The sequence below is a fragment of the Panthera uncia genome, assembly GCF_023721935.1.
Source record: "Panthera uncia isolate 11264 chromosome A3 unlocalized genomic scaffold, Puncia_PCG_1.0 HiC_scaffold_11, whole genome shotgun sequence".
Classification (NCBI taxonomy): Eukaryota; Metazoa; Chordata; class Mammalia; order Carnivora; family Felidae; genus Panthera; species Panthera uncia.
In genome coordinates, this window is record NW_026057578.1 from 5,550,928 (window position 1) to 5,567,848 (window position 16,921).

The following is a 16,921-nucleotide window of genomic DNA, read 5'->3' on the forward strand; positions in this document are numbered from 1 at the left end:
TAGGCACACGCTCGTGCACCTGTCCCCCCTCCGATTCTCCTCCAGGGACCTTTCTCTTGTTCCCTCTCTCTCTGCGACTCCGCTCCTGCTCTTCTTTCGGTTTCTGTTCTCGTGTCTGCCTGTGAGTCACTCTGTTGCTTCTCACACACGTTCTGGTTTTCTCTGTTTTGCCATCTCTCTCCCTCTTTCATTCTGAGGGGGGCACAGGCAAACCCAAGAAAGCAAATAGAAAGCAACCCGACAAATAGAAAGGGCACACTGGGTGCTCTGGAGACAGACAGGGTGGGGAGAGAGAACGTCCAGCCAGATGGGGCAGCCAAGGGGACGCCTCTGAGGAGGGGACGGTGAAGCCAATGCTACAGGAAGAAAAGCAGCCACTGCTGAGACGCATCCAGGCAGAAGGGCAGCATGAGCAAAGGCCCCGGGGCAGGAAAGAACCTGGGGACGAGCCAGGCAGAGACGGGGGAGCTGGACAGGGGCCTCCCTAGGCACCAGACTCATAGGCTCCAACGCAGGAGCCCCGGCCACCCCACGGCGAATGAGTCACAGATGAATCTCAGAGAACCTTCCAGCACCCCCACGGGGGCGGCCAGACCACATGCTCAGCACGGGGGGCCCTGAGGTGGGCATGATCCACCTCTGCCTTGGAAAGAGACTGCAGGGGAAAAGCACAAGCCGGGCTCCAAACAAAGTTCGTGGGTTGATGTCCTCGATTATCCAGTTCAGAAACACTGAGTGTTTGCTGCAGGCCGTAAGCGAGCACGCGCGGCACCCCGGCCTCACGGGGCTCGCGGTCTAGAAGCTCTACCCCTCCTCCTGACCATGCGGGAGAGAAAGGCCGGTGCGGAGACGGTCATTTAGTCACCCAGCACGCAGCTGCTGGGGCTCCCTGCTCGGGTTGCAGCCCCAGGTCTGTGGGGAGTTAGTGGAACAGCCTTGGGCACATCAGTCACCCTCTCTGAGCCTCGGTTTCCTCCTCGGTGTGAGAGCTGAGAGAAAGGGCATCAAGTGCTCAGGGGCCCCCACCCCCGCCCCTGTGCCGTTCAGAGAGCCCTCCCTGGCTGGCTGGTGGGGGGAGCTGGCAGATGCGGGTGGGGGGGTTCCCAGCGGACCGGAGACCCGGCATCCCCCCCGGAGGGTGGGGTTCAGGCAGCTGGGGGAGGGGGGCAGCCTGTGCAACAGCTGGATACCGGCTCTGGCTCGTGTCCTTAAGTCACCGAGGGCAGCACCAGGCCGGCTGGCTGGAACCCAACAGCCTGAGTCTCATTTGTGATGCAAATGGCTGGCAGTGGCTTGGGGCCAGGGCACATGTCCCCAGCCAGGGCCCCAGCTTTTATTCCGGGCGGAGCAGGGGGGAAGGGAGGAGAGGGATCCCTCTCCAGGCGGCCTCGAGGGATCTTTCCAGGTGGGTTAGGGGTGAGCAGGGACCCCGGGGCCGGGAGACACGTTCCCGGAGGCTGTGACGCCCTCTGCTTGGTCAACGGAATGAGTGGGAAAGCGGCGGCTGGCAGAGGCCTCTGTCGGACGCGACGGTCTCTCCGGCTTCTCCCCCGGGATCCCGCAGAAACCAGGGCACCCCCGCTTCCTGGCCAGTCCCCAGTGGCCGTCCAGCCTCTCCTGGATGCCCTGCGAAGCTCTGGCCACGCGGACCTTGTCTCCATCTTGCTCCGCTCTGTCACCCCGGGCCCTCCCACAAGCCGCTCCTTCTACCTGGGACCGACCCCAGTCCTGCTTTGGGTCTCTGGCCCTGCGTCTTGTAGGTACATTCTTCTTAAAGACGGTGCCCCAGATCGTATCGACTTCAGGCTCCACAAAACCTGCCTCTGTCCCCAGTGGTGGGAAAATGTCCCCCGAGCCTCTCTTCCACAGTCCTGGGTGACCTGAGTAGGTCACATCCCCGGTTACGTCATCCATTCATTCAACAAATATTTACTGAGCAGCTATTACGTGTCAGGCGCTTTTCTGGGCACGGGAGGTAGACCAGGAAACAAGACAGACAAAAACGCCTGCCCTGTGGACGTACAGCCTACCAGGGGTCGTTGACAGACAAGTAAGGAATATTCAAGAAATAATAACTGGTAAATGTAGGCTTAAGGCGTGACGACAGCCACGGGGAAGGGAGAGGGGACGTGGGGTTGTAATTTGTTTTAAGGCTTATTTATTTACTTTGAGAAAGAGAGTGTGTGTGCGAGTGGGGGTAGGCAGGGGAGAGAATCCCAAGCAGGCTCAGTGCTGTCAGCACAGAGCCCAACGCGGGGCTCGATCCCGAGACCATGGGCTCGTGACCTGAGCCGAGATCGAGAGTCAGATGCGTAACTGGCTGAGCCCCCCACCCCCACCCCAGGCACCTGTATGGGCTGTCGCTTCTAATGGGGCAAGGTAAGAGGTGAGCCACGTAGATACCTAGGGATGAGCGGTCCAGGCACAGGGAACAGCGGATGCGAAGGCCCTGGGGCAGGGGCTCACCTGGGAGGACACAACAGTTCTCTGTGGTGTTTATCGGCCTGCAATTAATTATTCCAGTGATGGCTTACCCACTAAGACCTTGTGTGTGGTAGGCGTTCAATAAATAAACGGAGAAGGCATTTCTGTAGGTATTTATTTGAAGGGAGGGCTTGGGGCTGGTGAAGCTATGAGGGAGCCCCACCCGCACCCTGAGGCGGCCCGAAGGTCACAGGCTGGGGCTCAGCGGGAGCCTGCGGGCTGGGATCTGGGCTCTAGGGGACAGCAGACAGCTGTTTTCAGGAGCCTGGGGGCGGCCGGCATGAGCAGCTGAGAGCAAAAGCACAAAAAGAACAGGGAAGACCCCACAACGTCCAAGCTTGGTCTCAGGCACCTGTGAGCCCCCTGCAGACACCCCAGAAGGACCCAGGAAACCGTTTCAGGGGGGCCAAGTTCCTGCCAGGTCGCCGAATTTGGGAAATGAATCTTAAAAGTGTGGCCCTCAGGCCCCAAATAGTTATTCCTACCTTGTGCCCCCCCGGCAACGGGGGGTCCCAGCGCGGCTCAGGTGCCCCCCTGGGAAGGCCCAGACACTCAGCGACGACATCATTGCCTTCTCCCCTTGCCCGAGTTAGCAGAAGACGGGACCTGAGTCCCGAGTCCCGCCTGCACCCCAGGCGACGGGCAGCAGAGATGCCCCACCCACATGGCAGGGCACCTCTGCCTCCGGCTGACGGGGAGGCCAGAGCGGGCTCGGCGGGAACCGAGGGGGGGGCCCTTGGAGACGGTGCAGGGCACCCACACCTCGCAGGGCGCATGCACGTGCTTGGTCTGGGCGAGACCAGACAGACGGGCTGCAAAAGGCAGAGGCACCAGATGCGTCCAGGGAGAAGAGTGGGGGTGGGGGGGAGGGGACGGGACGGGCAAGACTTGCCTTCGTGACGCCTGGTCGATGCAATTGGTAAACAGAAGCTGTGCAACTCGGCCCGGTCAGGATGCCACCGCTATTCACAGCTGGGGGCTGGCACACCGCTGCCAGCCTGGGGTGCCAAGGAGGCTCGCCCCTCAGTGGGACCTGTCTGTCCCCTCCCTTTGCACCGAGCCAACCATCCCGGCAAGCCATCCCCACGGGAGAACGGCAGGGCCTCCCCCGTCCTCTGCGGGGAGGCTGGGGCGGGGGGGGGGGGGGTGGAGACAGCCAGGAGGGGCACGTGGAAGCCTCCGGGTTGTGTCAGACGCTATTCTGGGCGGCCAGGCGGGAGCAAGAGCGGAAGTCATGCTGTCGAAGGTCTCTCTGGCTGCGTCCTCGCAAATGCTGAGGTGCCGGCGGGGGGGGTGGGGGGGAGAGGGGGGGCGGGGACAGGGCGCAGGGAAGGGGACAGAACAAAGATGCCAGGGAGTGCTCTGGTCCGATCCCACACTTCCAACACCCAGGGAGCTGCTCCAAAGCCACGGCCAGGTGCCAGATTTCATTTGGGTGGGGGGGAGGGGGGTTAATCCTTCATCCCCACCCGGTTGCTCCCCACCGTGCCGACCTCAGCCTCTGCTCCCAGACCACCCTCTCGCTTTGCAGGCCTCCCTGCCGTCCATCCTGGCTGGACACATCGAGCCTCAGGGCATTTGCACATGCCGTGGCCTCCTCTGGCAAGTTCTTCTCACTGTTGCCTCCACATACGACTTCTGCCCAGTGAGCCTTGGGCTGGACCCACCTCTCCTTCTCCACCGACTCACCTGCCGCTTTCCTTCACAAACTTGTAACGCATTGATCTCTTTGCGTGTGCTCCTGATCGGGCGACTTCTCATCTTGGAAGATTATTTAATTTACATTCTTCAGAATCCGTATGATCCGTGAGTATTCTGAGTCACCCTGCCGTGTGCGTGGCATGGGCACCGTGGCTGGCTCCGAGACGGGTCTGCCACGCTCCTGAGGCACCTCGGCCCCCAGCCCGAGATGGGGGACAGACATCAGATGAGCCAACAACTAAATGCACTGAGAGGCATAAATCCTGACGGTGCCTTGGAGGAGGCGGGTGAGCGGGGCGCAGAGCAGGGGGCAGGGGGCAGGGAGTCGGCTCGGGACGGGCACAGCACAGGAACTTCTGCGGGAAGGGCACCCCAGGGCAGAGAGAACTGCTCGTGCAAAGGCCCTGTGATCTCTATCCCAGCTCCTCTCTGGTTCTGCAATTCTGTTGGCTACGTGTTTCCTTGTTGACTGCCCGTCTCGCCCAGCCAACTGGAAGCCCCATGAGGGCAGGAGTTTGTCTGCTTTGCTTTCCACCATATCCACAGAGCCTAGAACAAAGTCCGTACCCAGCAGGCGCTAACACATATCAGCAAGGTTCACTGAACGCAGAAGCGACAAGTGGGCTGGCTGTGCACCGTGGACGTAAGTGGAAAAGCAAGCTGAGAAGTAGCGAGGTCCCACAGACAAAGTATTTACGGCTGTGTCACCCTGTTCTAGCGGAGAAATCTGGGGGGACAAACACACAAATGTTATCTCCAGGGCGTGGGACCGGAGGGCATTTCTCCCGGTATTTCGCAGACTTCTGCGTCCTTCCAACATCTCGCTGTGAGATGACATTTATTTTTAATCTTTTGGTTTTTATCATTCTCATGCATTCGTGGTACCACATTCAAACAAAGCATAGAGGAAGAAGAAAAGCCCACATTCGCCAGACATCCGCCCTGAATTCTGGGAAGGCTCTGTTCATCAGAGTCCGTCCCCCTGCCCTGCCCCCCGGTTGCACCTGGTGGTTGGGGGAGACTTTGTCCCAAGATCCATGCACATGCCATAGAGCAGGAGGCTCCGGGCTGGGGTGAGTGAGTGTGGGTAGCGGCCTCAGAGAGGGCTGGGTTCCTCCCCAGCCTCGTGAAAACGACCGCCTCCCTCCCTGTGGACCTGGGGACGCAAGCCCCACACAGGAACTCACTCCCTGTTGAGGGCTGTTCCTGCCCTGCTCATGGCCTCCACCCTGTGAGGCCAGCCGGGAGACCTCGGGTACAAACAACGAGAAGGATGAGGTGACCGGCCAACACGTCACATGAAACGGAAATGACACTCCCCCACAAGTCGGTGCAGGGAGGGCCCCCCCAGAATTCTGGGTTCTCCGTGGCGAGCTCTGTTGCTCTCCCCTGGAATATTCTGTCGCGGCCGTTCCTCACTTTTCCAGCATCACTGCCTTGCTGGCTTCCTAAGACTTGCCTGGTGAGGGGTGCCTGGTGAGCGGCAGGCGCCCCAGCCCCCGGCAGCCGTCTGTCTGGACTCGCCTCTCCTGGACACTTCACGCGAACGGACGCGCACAAGACGCAGACCTGCGACGGGCTTCTTCCATTTATCGCCAGGTTTTCAAGGTTCATCTCCGTGGTCGCATCTGTTAGGGTCTCATTCCTTTTTATGGCCAAATAATATATTTGTTGTGTGGACAGATGTTTGTTCACCAATTTTTCAACTGACGGACATTTAGGCTGTTCCACTTTTTGGCTGTTTGCATAGTGCTTCTGTGCATGAGACTTAGTGTGGACATTCGCTTTAACGTCCAGGTGTCTCAGATAGACACCCGGGAGCGGAATTTCTGGGTCATATGGCAACTCTATGTTTAATCATCTGAAGCCCCTCCAGGCTGTTTTCTGCCGGACATGCCCACCAGTGACTTCCATCTCCTCCACGTTCTCACCCACCAACACCCCCAACCTACCAACACCCCCCAACCTACCAACACTCACCAACCTACCAACACTCCCCAACCTACCAACACCCACCAGCACCCCCCAACCTACCAACACCCCCCAACCTACCAACACCCCCCAACCTACCAACACCCACCAACCTACCAACACCCACCAACCTACCAACACCCCCCAACCTACCAACACCTACCAACACCCATCAACCCACCAACCCACCCACACCCACCAACACCCACCAACACCCCCCAACCTACCAACACCACCAATACCACCAACACCCACCAGCGTGGTTCTGAGAAGCTCCGTAGAGGCAGGCTGCGAGATGCAGCAGGACTAGAGCCCTGATAGCAGGGATTGCTCTGGGCGGGGGCTGCCTGGGCCCTTCCAGTTCTAGTCTGCTCGGTGCAGGCTGTGCGTCTGGGCGGCTCACGCCTGTCCGGCTGGAGCTAGAGCCAGCAAGCAAGGGGTGCCACCAGCGTTGGTCCAGGGAGACCCCGAGACGCTCAGAACTGGGGGGGTGAGGAGTGCTGAGTCTCCGCAGAGACTGACCTGTTCTCCCAGGACAGGGCAGGGCACGACGGCAGCACGGGTAGCAACGAAGGACGGCGCCCCTTGAGCCCCTCCCTCTGGCGTGGCCCTAAGTGCTCTTTCCATGCCGGTCCCGTGAGGCTCGAGGAGGTGTCAGTATCCATTTTGGATTGACAAGGAAGCTGAGGCTCAGAGAGGGTGAGTGGCTTGCCCACGGTCACACAGCTTGTAGGGGGAGGAATTCCAGTTCGAACCCCAGTCTGTCTGATCCCAAACCCTTGAATTATTAACCCTTGCACTAGACCATCTCCTGAGGCAAAGCCGATTTTGCAGGGGGGTGGGGGTGGGGGTTGGCCGTCTATCGGTCCTTCCATCCACCCCTCCATCCATCTGTCTCTCCATCTCTCCACCCTGCCCTCAATCTCTCCTTCCTTGTCTCTGTCCATCTGTCTGTCCTTTCTTCCATTCATCCCTCCCTCCCTCCCTCCATGAAGACGTAACTACCTGAATGCCCTCCCGCTAGACATCAGGGCGAGACAACATATGTGGCCCCTGCCCTTCTCCCCCACTTGACTCTCTCCCATGGTCCCTCACTGGTGAGAGGCACGGTAAGGCCTGGTGGGGACCGTGGCAAACCGGGTCTAATCGTCACTGTAGGGGAATGCGGGCCCAGCGTTCCCAGAGAAGCTTCTGTCGGTGGCTGCTCTTCCCTTCCCACGGGGCTCTGTGAAATACGCCCCCACCTCATGGCTCTTCGTGGCCGCACCACACTTCACGTCTCGTTCCCTCCAACAGAGAGCCCAGGAGCAGGTTACGGGACTGGCTTCGGGGTCTGCCAGCTGCTTGCTGTGTGGCCTGGGGCAAGCTCCCTAACTACTTCGAGCCCCAGTTTCTGCGCCTGCAGAATGAGGGTGCATCTTACACAGAGTGGTGCGGATTCCAGAGCCGACACCGCTGAGTGGTAGGCCCGGGGCCCGGCCCAAGCGAGGGGCCCAGGAAGTGCAGGGTTCCCGGTCCTGCCCGCCCCAGAGGAGGAGCACGGCTGCTCCACACCCCTCGTGACTCTGGGGGCTCCTGTTAAACCCCGGCTTGAGACTCAGGACTGCGGCCTTTTGCACAAGCCTCAACCTGGGCCCGTGGGAGCCGAGCAGCCTGTGCCTTGGCCCAGGAGAGCTCATGATGCTGACTGGCCAGAGACCGGGTCCTGCCGCAGAGGGGCGGGCCTCTGGCGTGTGCTGACCGCTGGTGAGCAGGGGTAGTGGCAGGCCAAGGGAGGGGCAGGGGCGAGGCCCACCCTCCAGGAGTGGGGGCAACGGGGCACGCAGCCCAGGAGTCCCGGTCAGCACCAAGCACAAGCAAGAGGCGTCCCAGACTCACCCTTAGGACGCTCAGAGGCCGGGCTCAGGCCCTTGTCCCTGGGCCATGGCAACAGATAAAGAGACAGTTGCTTTAAAAAAAAAAAAAAAGAAAAGAAAAAAGAAAGAAAAATGACAGAAACAAGAATGGGGGTGGGGAAGCAGCTTACACAAGGAGACCCAGGAAGGCACCGGGGGGCTAGGAGGCAGGGCTGATGTCTGAGCTGACACCCAGTGGCTTTTGAGCTAGGGCTGTGGATGAAAAGGAGCCAGATCAGGATGTCTGACAGGAGGGAGGCACCTGAGAGCTGGCAGGGCCAGTTCGCACCAGTGGTGTAGGAACTGGGAACTGGGATTTTATTCCAGAGCAATGGGGAGCCACAGAGGCTTCTATGCCAGGAAGCAGCGTGTCCTGAGTTACCTTCTTAGAATATCGAGTGGGTTGTGGATAAAGAAAATATGGTACACACACACACACACACACACACACACACACACACACACACACTGGAATATTACTTGGCAATGAAAAAGAATGAAATCTTGCCATTTGCAACCATGCGGATGGAACTAGAGTGTATTATGTGAAGAGAAATCAGTCAGAAACAGATAAATATATGATTTCACTCTTACGTGGAATTTAAGAAACACAACAGGTGAACGCAGGGGAAGAGAAGGAAAGATAAGATAAAAACAGAGATAGAGAAAAACCACGAGAGACTCTTAAATACAGAGAACAAACTGAGGGGTGCTGGCGGGGAAGGGGGAGGGGGGAGGGGGATGGACTAGATGGGGGATGGGCATTCAGGAGGGCACGTGTTGGGATGAGCACTGGGCGTCGTACGGAAGGGATGAACCACTAAATTCTACTCCTGAATCCGTTATTACACTATATGTTAGCTAACTTGGATTTAAATATAATTTAGAAAAGAAAAGAAAAGAAAAGAAAGGAAAAGAAAAGAAAAGAAAAGAAAAGAAAGAAAAAGAAAAGAAAGGAAAAGAAAAGAAAGGAAAAGAAAGGAAAGGAAAGGAAAGGAAAGGAAAAGAAGGCAAAGGAAAAGAAAGGAAAAGAAAAGAAAGGAAAAGAAAAGAAAAGAGAAAAGAGAAAAGAAAAGAAAGGAAAGGAAAGGAAAAGAAAAGAGAAAAGAAAAGAGAAAAGAAAAGAAAGGAAAAAAAGAAAAGAAAAGAAAAGAAAAGAAAAGAAAGGAAAAGAAAGAAAAGGAAAGGAAAGGAAAAGAGAAAAAAAACGAAAAGAAAAAAGAAAAGAAAGGAAAGGAAAGGAAAAGAGAAAAGAAAGGAAAAGAAAAGAAAGCAAAGAAAAAGAAAGGAAAAGAAAGGAAAGGAAAGGAAAGGAAAGGAAAAGAAAAGAAAAGAAAAAAAAGAAAGGAAAGGAAAGGAAAGGAAAGGAAAGGAAAGGAAAGGAAAGGGAAAGAAAAGAAAGGAAAGGAAAAGGAAAGAAAAGAAAACTGCGGGGGTTACCATAGACAAGGGGCAGGAGGGGGTAAGAGCAGCTGGCTCGGGCTCATCAGGGGCGCCCGGATCCATACAAGCAAGGCGACAGACGCCGGAAGAAGCCCTCCCCATTTGCATTTGCAGTGCGCACCCACAAACTTCTTTTCCTGCTTTTCCTTACTCAGCCATAAATGATACAGAACAGCGTGAAGACCCAAGGCAGACTCTCGGACAGTCTTGCCACCGTGGACATCGGGCCCGCTTCCTTCCTCCCACTGTTATACACGTACGCAGATGATCTCACTCAATTTACGCTATTTTAGAATTCTCCCCCCGCCCCCCGACAGTGTTGGTTCTATAATTTAGGAAAAAACACCTCTGTTTTGAACTTCTCTGAAAATGCCCCCCCGACGCGGGACCAGGGGAGCCAGCGGGCGGCACCCAGAAGCCAGCAGGAGACGACACGGAGCTGTCTCCGATGCCCCACGCTCCGTGGTCTGGTGGGCCGGGCTTGGGGAGATTCACCCCATCATTCGTGGCCAGGCTGCCGTCACCCCGCTGTGCACACCAGGCTTCGGGGAGAGCGGGGCTGATAAGCAGAGCTGGGCACTTATCGGCCGCAGCAGGAGGCCCAGGAGGTATCTGGCGGGCCAGGTGCCCACTCCAGGCCGTGCCCTGCGCAGACACCCGGCCCCACGGCGCTCTGGGCAGCTGCCCCCGTCATTCTCGCCGTGTCTGGACGGTGCCCAACCCAGGGGCTCCCGGTTTGGTGTTTACGGCTCCGGGACAGGAACCCAAGTGTGACTCAGCAGCCGGGGCAGGGAACGCGGAGGGCCACACGCCCAAGCTGGCTTCCCGGTGAAAGCCAGGGAAGGACGGGGCCGCTCCTCGGGGCAGGACGGCGTGGGGCCCCCGGAGCTGCAAGTCTCAGGTCCAGATCCTGGCTCGGCCACGCACCAGCTCTCCGGCCCTGGGGCAAGGGGCTGAATCTACCCGGCCTTGGTTTTCCCATCTGCAAATGGGGCACGGTCGACCTCCCACGTTGCCGGGAGGGTTTGGGGGAAAGAATAGACACAAAACCATAGGAAGTAGTTCTAATAAATGTCAGTTTAAGTAAGTTCTGGGGCCCTGAGGACAACCTCAGTTCCAGGGGGACAGACCAAAACACGCTGTGGGGGGGGTGGCTGTCGCTGGGGGGGGGGGGGGGCTTTCCGGGGGGGGGGGGGGGGGTCGGGGGGGGGGCAGGGCGGTTGCTGGGGGTGGGTGGCTGTCGCTGGGGATGGGTGGCTGTCACTTGGGGGGGTGGCTGTCGCTGGGGGGGCGTGGCTGTCGCTGGGGGGGGTGGCTGTCACTTGGGGGTGTGGCTGTCTTACTGGACTGGAAACATGGGGTCCTTCATCCCCAGGCAGGACCCTGAGAGGTGAAGGGTGGGTTTCACAGGAACCGGGTGGTTTTCTCACCTCCAGCCTCAATTGCTCGCTCAGCTTCCCTGCCAGCCTGGGGGCGGGGGGCTCCACGTGTGACAGCCCGCGCGGCGAGCCTACGCCACCCACACCAGGCCGGCAGCCGGCCGGGTCGCTTCCTCCTCGCGGGGAGGGCGGCCGTGCTGATGACCCCACAGGCAGGTGACACAACCACGACCCAGCTACCTGTCGCCCAAGGGCAGGCGGTGACAGGCCAGGGCACCTGGCCCTTTGCACGTCGCCGTGAGGGCCCGCTGGCACAGCCCTCAGACCCCGGAACACCGACCCGAGCCTGGATCAGCCGTTGCCGCCCAGGCCACTCTGCCCCTCTGAGCGTCAGTCTCCCCCTCTGTAAAATGGGACCATTAACCCACTCCGCATGGGAGGGTCCTGGCAAGGAGGGAACCAGCCGGCACGAGGGAGGATACCAAACCGCACCCCCGGGCAGCCCTAAGCCCAGAGCCCCGCTCCAGGACCCCCAAGGTGGAAGCCGTGTGGGCCTCGAGTCCCGCCCAAGCGTGACGCGCCCTGCGCGACTCTTCACCAAACTCGAACACATCAACGAGGAACAAGTGCGCTGTCATCCCAGAACGGCCCCTAAGGCGCCAGGCGACCTCGGGCGAGTTCCGTGAGCGCTCCGAGCCTCGACCGCCCCACGGGTGACGTGGGCACGGTGAGGGACCCAGCTCGGCGGGCTGGTGTGCAGGGGGAGCGAGAGCACAGGCGGGGTCAGGATCAGCCTTCGCGAAGCCCCACGGGACCGTCACTGCCCCGGACGCGCGGCATCAGCTTGAGACACAAACTGCAAGTCGTCTACGCAGTGGACGTTCTGCCTCCTTCCGTAGTAACGAAAGGCTCCCTGTATCCCAGACAGCTGTGCACTCAGGGAAACACCCACGTTCCCCGCCCTCCCTCGCGTTTAGGTATGGCCAAGTGACTAAGATCCGACCAATGAGACGGAAAAGCAACTTCTGGCAAGCCTCCCCGGGAAGTCGCAGCCCAAGGTTCTCCTTTCACCTTCCCCTCCTTCCTACTGCTGCTTGGAACTTGGACATGACGGCTGGAGCTACCGCAGCCATCTTGTGCCATGCGACGGTCTCGAGAAAGTAAGCTATGGACTAAAATAGCATAATGGGAAGTTACAAGGAGTGTGAATTCCCGATGGCTCTGGACTGCCTGCCTCAGCTATCTTTTACGTGGGGAAAAATTAACTTGTAACTAGCTAAGAACCACTATCATTTTGCGCTCGTCTATTGAATGCCACTCAATCTAATTTTTCTTCTTTTTTTTACGTTAATTTACTTATCTTGAGACAGGGAGGGGGAAGGGGTAGAAAGAGAGGGGGAGAGAGAGAATCCCAAGCAGACTCCACGCTATCAACGCAGAGATCTCATGAACCGTGAGATCGCGACCTGAGCCGAAACCAGGGGTCAGACGCTTAACTGACTGAGCCAACCAGGCACCCCTTGACCTAAGTGGACATTGCGTATGTGGAGGTTGCATACGTCCAGAGTCTTCGTTGCAAGGGACAGAAGAACAAAATTAACATGCAAAAGGGGGAATTTATTAGCTCTTGTAACAGAAAGGCCCAGGAATTAGCTTCAGGCATAGCTGGATCAAGGGGCCCCCAAAGGTGTCACCAACACCCTGTCTCTTCTTCAGTCCTCAGCTCTACTTGTCCTTGGGCTGCCTTCCTTCTCAGGCAGTGTCTCCATAAGGCACAGGTCGTCCCTCCCCATCCCCATCCCCAACAGCTCCAGGCTTATCTGCTCCCAGCCTGGCTTCCCAGCAGAAAGAGCTCCCTTCCCCAAGAGTTCAATCCAGGACTGACTCGCATTGACCCCAGCTGGCTCACATGCCTATCCCTGGGAACCGATCGCTGGGGCCGGGGGACTAGAATACGCCCACCCTGTCGGCACCGTGGAGCTGAGCTGGGGGGTGGCCCCAGGCTGAGGCCGTCCAGCTCCTCAAGGGACAAAAGCAGGTGCTACTCACCCAGGAAGGCAGTGGATCCTGGTGCCACCCAGCGATCACCTCAGCTGTGCAAGAGACTGGGGACCAGAGAGGGCAGGGGCTGGGCAAGCCCCACCTCCACCCCAGGTGTAGGGGGCAGAGTAGCACGGAGGTGACCTCGTCTGGCCCCAAACCCAGCCCGCCCCTTCGTGATTACACCCCCAGAGCGGGAGCAACAACCCAGTGGTCTCAGAGGAGCCCTCTTCTCCTCTTTGGCCCTCGGTTTTACTCATCTGGAAAGTGGGATAACGAGGCTCCCAAGCAGTAAAGGAAGTGCCTCCCTGAGGCCCGCGTGGCTCACACTGAGCCTCTCCCTCCCTGGGCACCCTCCCCCGGCCCCGGCCCCCCACCAGCTCAGAGGGTAACAGCTGGGAGATCTGCAGGCGAACTGGCTGGGGGAGGCTGTCTGCCCCTGCCTCTGCCGGGTGCCGAGGAGAGAAACAGGTCCCGCCGGAAGGACCCCTGAGGAGCAAGGGGGCCACAGGATTCCCAGCACAGCCCAGTGTGTGCTGATCCCCACGGCGGGGCTTAGGCTCCCCCCCTCCCCCGGCTTGTCTAGGCAGGTGCCCCCCAAGCGGTGGCTTCCTGGGGAACGGGATCCCCGGAAGCGCAGCACAGAGGGGGCACGAGGTGGGAGGGAGGCGTGTGTTATGAGCCAATCATCACGTGGGCAACAGGAGTTCCATCCCACCGGGGAACACGCACCCCAAGTCGTCCCCAACTCCCAGGGGTGAGGGGGCGGGGGTGCTCGCCCAGCCCCAACCGGCCCTGCTCCCATGGGGCCGCTTCCGGGGGCTCATCCCCCCGAGGCTGGAGGAAGTGAGCCGGGCGGCGGGCGGTGGCCCTTGGCAGCCTTCCGGCGTGCCAGGAGAACGTGGGTGCCCGCGACGTCCCGTGTCTGCGGCCACAGCCCTGGGCACGTCCCGCCCTGCCCTTTCTGCCCCCTTCTCTCTGCCCCGCTGGCCAGGGCCCGGCCCCGGGGGCCAGGCGTCCAGGGTCACAGCCCTGCCATCCCTGACCCCTGACCCCAGGCCCCCTGGGGCCTCCCCCTTCCCCAGCCCCCGCCCCGCGCCCTCCGAGCCACCAGGCCCGGCTCAGTGCCTACTTCCCTCTTCCCTGGTGGGTCACAAGCGTGAGCCCTTCAACACACTGGCTGCTTCTGACACGCTTCACATGGACCCCAGACCACGGTGGCGGCTCTGGGCTTGTCACCAGCACGTGTGCGAGTGAACACGTGTGTGCGTGCCTGGGAGTCAACATATTTGTGTGCCCACGTGTGCACCTGTGTGTCTCGTACACGTGTCCGTATGTGTGTGTGTGTGTGTGTGTGTGTGTGCATCCGTGAGTGTGTGTGTATGTCTGGGGGGTGGGGAGAAGAGGGAACAGGGTGCTGTGTGTGCATAAACGTACACGTGTGTGTGCCCGGCCCTCTGGGCGTGCGGGACCAGGGACGGCCTTACCGATGGGGACGAGGAAGGAGCCGGGGGGCCCCCGGGCCCCTCCCTGAGCCCGCGCCCCAGGCTGGCTGCGGGGGAGACAGCTAATAAGGGACAGGGAGCCGTGCCCTCGGAGGACGGTCAGAGCCCGTTTCTCAAAGCGTCAGGCCCGCGTCCCTCGCCTCCCGGGCAGGTCACCTCCGGGGCCACGGGGACCCTCGGAACGTCCGCGAGAAGCGCCTGGCGCTGTGCCCGAGCCGGGTCAGCCCCGCAGACGTCCGCAGCTGTGCCCACCATCACTACTGACGATGACGGTGGCCGAGACTGGCGGCCACGGCCCCGGCCCCCCCAGCGCCACCGCGGTTCGCCCTGCTTCCCGCTTGGGGCGGGAAGTCCACTGGGACTTTGGCAACTCTGCCTGCCCTCCGGTTGCCACCATCCAGAGCCTCAGTCCTGGGACCCAGGAGGGTGTTTTCGGGGCTCCGAGGCCGGTCCCCGAGGCTGCCACCGGCTGATTAGCGACAGGAAATGGGCTGGCAGCGGATGGCCCTCCAGATAAGCCTGGCAGCGCCCGCAACCCCCTCCCGGCCCCCAAGCCCTTATCAGCTGCAGCAAGTGTCTCTGAGCTGGGAGCCCCACGCTGACCTCCCCGACCCCTAGCCAGTGTTGGCAAAGCAAGACCCGGCAGGCCGGGGAAGGGGAAGGCCCGGGTCCCCTAAGAAAAGCCAACACGCCCGGCAGGATCGCACCTGACTCGACCCTGGGAACCCCGACTCTTCCCTGGGCAGAGGCCGGGGTCCCGCACCACAGACAAAGGGAATTTGTAAATCTCCAAGTCAAAGTAGCTGGAAAAGGCCCCAGGAGGCCCCTGGGGGACCACCAGGGATGGTGCAGAGGGGGTGGCCCTGGCCAAGCCCCCTCCTCCTGTCGGGGTGACCCCATCTCACTTCAAAGCCAAGGGCGACCAGGGGAGCAGTCGGTGGGTTCTGGGGCCAGATCCAGCCTCGAGCAACTTCTCAGCTCACCACGCTTCCTCCTGCCCCACTCCCTGTGAGCACTGCCGTGACTGGTCTCCGTCCCTCCCTCTGTTCCCCTCCTGGTCCGGCCTCTCCTGGCTCAGGACCACCCCAGACACTCCACCCCGAATGGACGGTCCCAAAACTCCTGCCAGAAATCTCTGATGCCCACTCATCACCAGCCGGATCAGGTGATGCTTGCAAGCTTCAGTTTCCCTGAACTTAAACTTTTGGGCTGAGAGCTGAAGGAGGGACTCGGCCGGTAGAAGCTGCAGGACTCAGCACGTGCAAAGGGCCCGTGGTACGCTGTGACTGGTGTGTCCGGCGAACAGCGAGGAGGCCAGTATGGGCCTCACAGCACCGGCTTTTACTCCCAGGGTAAGGGGAGCCACAGAGGGCTCTGAGCTGGGAGACGTGACCTCTCTTTTGGTGACCGGGACCCCTGCGGCTGCATGTGGAACACGGACCGCGGGAAGACGAGGACAGAAGCAGCCAAGGGCCCACGGCGAGGGTCCAGGACAAGAGGGGATGGTGCCTGGGTTGGGGGCAGATTCCTGATAGGCTTTGCTGGTGGAAACGTCGGACCCGGCAACGGGTTAGACGTGAAGGTGAGGGAGAGAGAGGAGTTGACAGCAGCTGGAATCTCTGGCCAGAGGGGGAGGTGACGTCTGGGCCAGATGACAGGATGGGGACGGATTGCACGTTATGGGGCCCGACTCTGCTCTGCGGGATCCGGGGAGGATAAGCCTGGTGCCTGGAGTGCATCCGGCCCAAAGGAGGCCCCACCCGAGACCTCCAAGCCTTAGCTCAAACCGGCCCCCTCACCAGGGTGCCCATTCCCTTCCCACTAGCTCCCCAGGAGCCCCTCCATCCCGCGCAGCCCAGCTGTGGTGTCCACCCCCTCCCAGGCTCAGGGGCCTCTCCGCTGACAGCATCGATCAGACCACACCGTGCTAAGCTTGTCGGGTCACGTGTGCACGCTGCTATCCCTCCCCAGATGGCAGGCCAGAGCAGGACCGCCCCTGGGTTTCCCCAGTTTCCTCAGTTCCGGTTCCATCACTACCCTAAACTTCGTCTCGTCCAGCCACACTGGCCTTCTTTTCCATACATCCTACCCCAGGGCCTTTGCACTTGCTGCTGTCTGCCTAGAACCCAGCCATTCTCCAGCACCCTGTGACACCTGCTTCACAGGGCTCAGCGGTATCCAAAATTATCCCATTTGTAGGCTTGTTAGGTCACCCTCACTAGATTATAAACCCCAATGGGATAGCATCGTGTCTGCTTTAGGACTCTCTTCAGTGCTTTGCCTCTGACCGGCACAGGTTTCTTGGAGTGAATGACTTCATCCTCTTTCCAGGCGGAACGCTTCCTCCGTGAGTCCCCCGTGATTTCTCCAGCATGGAGCTGTGGCTCCAGCAGAGTTCTGGGAAATGCCAGAACTAGCCCTGGGCTGGGCCCCCTCAGCCCCAGACCAAGACTTCCCTTCCTTGACCTCGCACCCTGCCTGCCTCCCAGCATCCCCTAGGGCA